Raw genomic sequence first — 8,808 nt, 5'->3', positions numbered from 1 at the left:
TAATATTAATACTTTTACTTACTAGTTTTGCTTTCTAAAATAAATAAATATATCCTCAAGAGTATGATATTACTTACATTAAATGTGATCCCATATGACCCCCCCCCCCCCCCTCCCCCATTTAATGATCTATTAATCAATATTATCATACTTTAAATTAACCCGTTATAGATAGTTGTATTATGTTATCTTCTTGACAGAATAAGTATTAAGAGTTGCATTAAAAAATGCCTAGAGATTGCTGAGTTAATTTACTATATTTTTAGGGATAGTTGAATAAGGTGCATAAGAATAGTATTGAATAAAATATAATACTTATAATGCTCAGATTGTTATTTATTCACCATTTAATTTAATGTTTCGATGTATTTAAAGACAATTTTGTGTATAACTAATAATACCAACTCATAGTATTAGCAATACAAAAGTTATTAATACATGAAAATTCATGGATGAACATCTCAAAAAATGCAAATTTTTGATGCGCCATTATAAATATGAAAATTTTCCTTTATGCCATTTATCGACGAATTAGACTATTGAAAATCAGCATTTTCAATAATAATCTAATAATATAATTAAATTATGAATCCATCTCACTCAATGTGCACTACTTTTATTTTTCCTCTTTAATATTTTGGCCATCATAAAGATTCGTTAATCCTTTCCTTAGTGGTCATTCACTAATATTCCAGATAGATAGATACCATATAATCACTATTCTTTTATTGGTTTCACGTGACCTTTTTTTCTTGATGTACCATAGAATTATGAAATTTTGACAACTCATGAGAAAATAATATATATATATATATATATATATATATATATATACTACTTTTATATATATATTTGAATCATAATATTAGCAATATAGGGTATTATTCCTATTCGGGTATTTCCTATTCATTTAATATAATAAACTAAATAGTCGATAAGAAATAATTTAATATTACTAATCACAATATATATTACTAATACACCCTATGATAAATGATATTCTTATATACACCTTATTAATCGACTCCTTAAGATAATATAATTCATAACTATCGAAGTATCGCATCGAGGTGAGGAATAAAATTTCCTTTGGAAACTATTTCTTTTTCTTTTCCGTTTCTCTCTCTACTATCTCATTCAATAAAATGTTAGTATCAACAAAAGTTTGGAATATTGATTAAACATAAATATATTTTTTTGAGAAAAGGATCAAAATTATCCCTTATCTTTGTCTTAAGACTTAAAATGATCCTTATCTTTTCATATGGAGCACTAATGATCCTTCTTCTTTGTAAAAATGGTGCAGTTTTAATATGTCAAATATTTTCCGTCTATCACTAACGGAAGTCGCTCATATGCGTGACTGCATTAAATTGATATGACCAAATTTCTCATTTCTAGAGGAAGAAGTGATTAGATTGTGAGCAGATTTATTCATTATTCATAATCTCTATATTATTATGGTGAGCAGATTTATTTATATAGTAATTATATTGGTGTTGTCTCCAATCTTTTGGTAGTGTTATTTAAAATTAAGCTCAATCAAAAGTAATAACTCAAATTGACAAATCTTATTGACTTATTGATAATAGTTTATTAAATTTATGATTCTGTAAAAATAATAGCTTTCAAAATGAATAATGAAAGGGTAGAGTGTGCACACATCTTACCTCTACCTTCTCACATAAAAATATTATTTTCGAAAGATCATTTTCTTATCGTACCTCTATCTTTTCAGATAAAAATATTTTTTCGAAAGATCCACTGCTCAAAAGAATTTACAATTCGATAATGGTTTAGATTATAATTATTTTTGTGAATTGTTAATTTTATAATGATTTATGATTTTTCTTGACGAGTAACGGATAATTTGATAATAATTATTAAATTACAATTTTATGCCTAATCGGTAATAAAAAGCTTTTATTTTAGACGTATTTTTTCTGAAATTCTGAATAACTTAGTACATGTTTTGCTTGATTAGATCAATAGTTACATATTAATAATATATATATTATATATTATTAGGTCTTTTGTAATCTTTTCATTTGTACTTCTCGATATGCATATTTAATTTGGATATTGATGATATATTTAACTTTATAATATATAATATTTTGGATGTTGCATACTGTTGAATTGTCACTTAACTTGATTATGTTTCGATGTTTATTTTAATAATAATAAAAAAATAACAGTTAATTAACAATTAATACATGAATAACCCATATCTTATTTTTTTCTATAATGATTTAGTATTTTTATTAATTAATAAATCGAACTAATATATGAGATGAATATTAGTTGTGAATACCATGAATCCTACGGTAGGATTCCTACTACTTAAAATTTATTCATTTGGTGACCTCAATGATTAATATTTACCATCTTAATGAATGGACAAATGGAGCTAAACGTGTAACTTGACGGAAAATGTTTTGGGAGATTAAAACTGCACCATTTTAATAAGGAGGAGGACTATTAGTACTTCCTACAAAAGGATGAGGATCATTTTGAGTCTTAAAGAAAAGATAAGGGACAATTTTGGTCCTTTTCTCTATTTTTTTTGTTTACATAATATACTCACTTATTCTTTTTTAATTTTTTTTCAAAAATATTTTTCATCAAAAATATTTTCGATATGAATATGCCCTTAATTGTTTCCTATTGATGGAATGTATTGTCACATGCATGAAGATATTTGACTAGTGCTACCGTTTCTTGTGGGAGTCAATTCCCTAAATGGTCACCCAAGTTTAGGAAATTGCCTTGAAATATCATTTATGTTTCATTTAGGACCAAAATATCACTCAACTATCACTATTTTCCTCCAAATATACTTGACACTTCAAAAGCCTTTCTCTCTCCTATTGGCATGACATGTCATTAAAGTCATTTTTTTAATAATAGGCTTAATAATTTATCAAACTCATTTAACTAAAATAATGATCTTATTATTTTCTAATATATATATATATATATATATATATATATATATATATATATATATATATATATATATTAGTTTATTAAGAAGAAATTTTCATACTTAATAATCTTTTATCATAATTAAATTTTTTATTTTTTTATGCTGTGAAGAATAGTTTTTTAAAACTTACCATAATGTCATCAATTTTGAATAATTATGAGAAAATATATTCAAAAAATATTGATATATAAATCACTTATAAATGTCAACTTACATCAATGAATCATATATTATATAATGGATCAATAATATGAAATCCATATATACTTACAATATCTTTCTTTGAAAAGAAAATAGAAAGTGAATAATATTTATATTAGAAAATAAAATTTTGATCTTTATTTATCAATATATTAATCTCATATAATATGTATATTATTGAATTAAAATAGGCAATTCAATTAATTATTACTTGTATTTCATGAATTTGGGATGATATAAGAATATATATTAGTGTTTAATTGTATGAGAAGTTAAAATATAATATAATATAATATAGAATAAAAGAATAAAAATTTAAATTAAAAAAAGTTAAATAATAATTTTCTCTTTCTTGCCAACTTTTTTGTCAACCTTACAAATTTATTTGAATATTTTTATGAAAAAAATTGCTTAAATTTTTTGAATAATTTACTTAGGAATTTTAAAAATTACCAGGTAATAATTGCACAAAGAAGTTTTTTCATTGAATTTTGTTTGGTAAAAATATATAAAGGAATTAGATTTTTTTTTAAAAAATAATCTTCATAAATTCTCATGTAATTTATATATTTGTTTTGTAGAGACATAAGTTTGATGAATTAAATAGGTCTATTATTTTTAAAAAAAATGATGATTTAATGACATGAAATATCAACTAGAATAGAAGAAGACTTTTGAGGCATTTAGTATTTGTTTTTGGATAAAAAATATGATATTATTCACTTTCTATTTTTTCAAAAAATATTATAAATGGTACACATGAATTTCAAAGTACTCGATTAATATTATTGTAACCGTTAATTGACCTTTAATATTATTGATTCATTATACAATTTATGATTAATTGATGTAAGTTAGCATTCATGAGTGATTTGTATATCAATATTTTTTTTTAATGTACGTGTTTATAAATATTCAAAATTGATGACATTATAGTACGTTGTAAAAACCTATTCTTCATAACATAAAAAAATAAAAAAGTTTAATTATGATAAAAGATTCTTAAGTATGAAAATTTATTCTTAATAAACTAATATTCTTTTAAAAAAAATAATACGATCATTATTTTAGTTAAATGAGTTTGATGAATTAAATTAGTCTATTATTTAAAAAAAAATCTTAATGACATGTCATGCCAATTAGGAGAGAGTGAGGCTTTTGAAGTGTCTAGTATATTTGGAGGAAAATAGTGATAGTTGAGTGATATTTTGGTCCTAAATGAAACATAAATGATATTTCAAGGCAATTATCTCAACTTGGGTGACCATTTAGGGAATTGACTCTTTCTTGTGGTCAAAGTTATTGGATCCTGTTTACCTAATTACGGCTTGCATGTGAAAAAACATTGACCATTTTTTTAAAAAAAAAAATTCTTAATGAATGGTCCATTGGATCACGATCAATAAAATATAAATTTATTTTCTTTTAGGTATTTACTATTCGAACTTAACTATTTCAATTAATTCAAATTCATGATGACCAAATTGAATAAACAAATAAACAAGAAAATCTGTGATTTCAAACCAAAAACGTCAATACCTTTTTAAATATATCATACATTCATATGACGATAAGATATTTAAAACTTATAATCTAATTACATATATTTATACTAAAATTTGCATTGTTATAAAAAAAATTTAATCAAGAAAAAAAGGAAAATGATCAATTAGGTGTATTTAAATAATAGAAATTCATTATTTTTTTTAAAAAGCGAATTTATAAGCTAAGAAAATAATGTTACATAAATTAAAAAGTCAGATATAATAATAGATAATAATAGACTTGCCTCATTAAACCAAACAACATCATGTGTCATTTTAATTCTATATAATTCAATGCAAGTCTTGGATTCCCTTGGCTTATTATTATTTTCTCTCTCTTTAGCAATGATACTGATTAAGAATTTAATACAAGGATATATAATTGTTACAGCTGTCTGGATGAGTGCATATACAATAATTATAGCTTATATATATAAATGAATTATTTAAAATGTTTTATTTGTATTTTAGTTATTTTGACTTTTATGATAATTCAAAAATTTGAGCTCAATTATAAGTGTAATAATCGAATATTGAGGTTGATATACTTTTCATGTTTGATAGGTCTATTTTGATATGTATAAATTATAATGCATCTTTATTTACCCAAAAGAGAGTCATTAAATTAAAAGGGAAATAAAGAAACTATTATTAATAAAAGAGGTAAACAACACCAATTAACATGGGATGTTTAATATCCTTTTTAACATTTAGTTCAATATATATACCTAATTTCACAATTGGTGTCATCAATCATTTATTAGCAATACTCATCTTCCTAATTTCTGTTTGAATTGAAATGACTTTAGAGGTACGTACGTTATTGAGAATTGCATTGAGATAAATAAGATATATTGATTTAAGTCAGCGGTACAAATATTTTAATTAGTAATGAATTTGATGGAATATTATCACTTTTGCTCAAATCGTACGATAAATTTCAAAATAACTAAAAAATTACAAAGTTCTATTCTGAATCCGCTTTTATCCTCCTCCAACACCTATACTAGAAACTTCAAGTTCGAGCTTTGTATCAAAAAATAAGAAGTATTTCTCATACACAACATTAGGGGTGTACATGATCGGATTGGTTCGGATTTTTCAAATATCAAACCAAACCATTTGTGTAAAAAAATTTAATTTATAAACCAAACCAAACTAATAAAATTTGGATTTTTCGGGTTTTTCAACCTCGGGTTGGTTCGAATTTTTCAAATACCAAACCAAACCATTGTGTCGAATTTTTAAATTTATAAATGAAACCAAACTAATAAACCTTGGATTTTTTTTTCAATTTTTTGGATTTTTCGGTAAAGTTTGCATACAAACATATAATTAACTTGTGCTCCAAATATTTCTTTACTCTAACCAAAATACAACTATCTAAGGTGTTTCTTAAGAAAATAACACAAAATATGAGATGAGTACTGATGACACTAAAATATTCAATAAAAAATAATAATGAAATCATCATATAAAATAAATATTGCAAAGTCATAATGAAAATGATCATAATTTAAAAGTACTAAATCATGCTAAAATAAGTTTAATAAGTATTACTTACATTACTAAATATTTAAGGAAAATTAAAATTAGATTATGTATTTAATTGTCTAAGCCAATGTATTTTAATTGTCTAAACCAATGTTGCATTGATTTTCTTTTTGCATTAGTATTAATTTGATTTTGATTTAAGTTTTATTATAATTATCAACATTTATGAACTATAATCTTTATTGGACCATTCCGAATTCTAAGTTTTAAACTTGAAATAATATATTAAAAGATAAAAACTATGAAATAGTATAAGAAATATTTTAAAATTATATCAAAATAAATATTTTTTATAAAATAAAATTTTAAAATTACATATATAATGTCGGGTTGGTTTGGTCTCGGGTTGGTTTTTTTTAGTTAAAACCAAACCAACCCAAATATAGTCGGGTTTTTTTTTCCAATACCAAACCAAGTCAAACCAAACCACTACTAGTCGGGTTTTTTTTCCGGTTTGACTCGATTTGCGGATTGGTTCGGTTTTCGGTTCGATTTTGTACACCCCTACACAATATAAACTATTATTAATCGGAATATCAATACGTATAAGGATATATATTGGATGAAAACACATGATTTTGTACGGATCCGATAGGGTTAGGTTTAAAACACATTATTAGCTTACTCCAAATTCTTCCTAATTTATGTTTGAATTGACATTACTTTGGATATCGTTGAACATCGTAATATTATATGAGATGAATATGAAATATCTCAAATCGTGCATTAAAAATTTACTAAATAAATAAAAACACTAATTTTAGAATACAAACATTTGAAGCTACAATTCTACAATTCAGAAACCATAAATATCAAATCATAAATTTGCAATGACCCCCTTCTCTTTTCACCAAAAACTTCTAGTTCAAACTAAATACGACAAAAATAGAAAATATTTATTTCTTTAATAAATTTTACGCAACATAAATTAGAATTAATAGAGATTTTTATGCGAATACAAACATTGGGTGAAAAAACATACACATGATTTTGGAAAAATCCATTAATGGTGATGTTGATGAGCATATGTATTACTAATAATTAATTAATTAATAATGGAACTAATCATATAGGGTAGGTCCAAATTACCCTAACAATTCTATTTATGATCCTATATCCTAACTGTTAGGCTGAGCTGGAGGTCCAGCACCTTAAAGTTAGACACATGGATGCAAGGTCACAATTATTTAGGTATGATGATGTGGTAATTGAGGCATTAAATATTTCCGATAAGATTTATGGAGCAATTTAACATCAAGAATACATTATTTGACCACTATAATTCTGTGTTTTAAATCAATTCGACTAAATTTGAATTAACACGGAAAAGTCTTATATTGAAAGTAAAACGCTCTCTAACAAAGGTGACTCAAATCCATACCTAAGAATTCTAATTTAAAATCTCTAATTAGGAGTGAGTAAGTACTCAGTATCACTCCATCACAATCCTTATAAAGTTTAAAGTTTAAATTCTCTACATCAATAATATAAAAATTATTTACATAATCAGATTACTTTTATATAAAAAGTAGAGTGATAAATATTATTTTGGAGAAACTTTAAGACAAACCAATATGGTTGTGGACTCAATATATCATGTGCATTCATTAAATTATTTCAAAAGCAAAAGTGGAAAAAAGCATGATTCTATTGCCTTACGCCATTGCACTTGTCACTTTCTCAACACTAATTTTTGATTATATATTTTACTACAAGTTATCTTTTTTGTTTTTTTTACATTTATTAATGGTGACCACCATCATCTTCCTTACAATATTCTTAAATGTATTTTTTTTTAGATCTAGCCTACCTAGTTTCTGTTTTTTCCTACTTTTCTTCATTGTTTGGTAGCAAAGAGGATGGAGTAGTAATTAAGTAGGCTAGCACTATAGTAGTTATTTTGATATTTTTCTCGTTTCAAATAATTTGTCGTATTTCCTTTTATACGTTTATTAAAAGTATTACTTCAAGCAAATTTTGACTATTTTACTCAAATTTATGTCTTGAAATATAATCTATCTACATTAAATATTAATGACATATTATCAAAATAAATTGTAAGTTACGTCAAACTAGCAACGAAATTCATAGCTGAATTATATGAGCAATTCATAAATAAATTACACTGCCATAGAATTCAATATACGTATAATATTATCTTTCATTATAGTAAGAAATAATATTTACGACTTCAATCCATGACCTTTTAATCACGTGACGAGAAGTCAAAAATTATTATCCATTGAGATCTAAGGTGGGTGGGGGTGGAGGTGGAAATTAAACAAACAAAAGACAGGATAGATAAGTAAATTAATTATGTTGCAGCAGAAATAAATAAATTCACGCACAATATTAATTTTGTTTGGAGGCAACTTGTTGGAGTCTCATATATATATGTTTTTTTAAAGGACTCGTGATTTAGATAAGGGATATTGCTTTGGATCTTGTAGTTGAAATTGTGCTAATAAATGTAAAATTTAATATAGAAATAATTTATATAATTAAAAACAAGTTATACTT

Source organism: Solanum verrucosum, unplaced genomic scaffold, assembly GCF_900185275.1.
Source record: "Solanum verrucosum unplaced genomic scaffold, falcon-dt-bn FXZP01000144.1, whole genome shotgun sequence".
Taxonomy (NCBI): domain Eukaryota; kingdom Viridiplantae; phylum Streptophyta; class Magnoliopsida; order Solanales; family Solanaceae; genus Solanum; species Solanum verrucosum.
Note: the sequence above shows the minus strand (reverse complement) of the source record.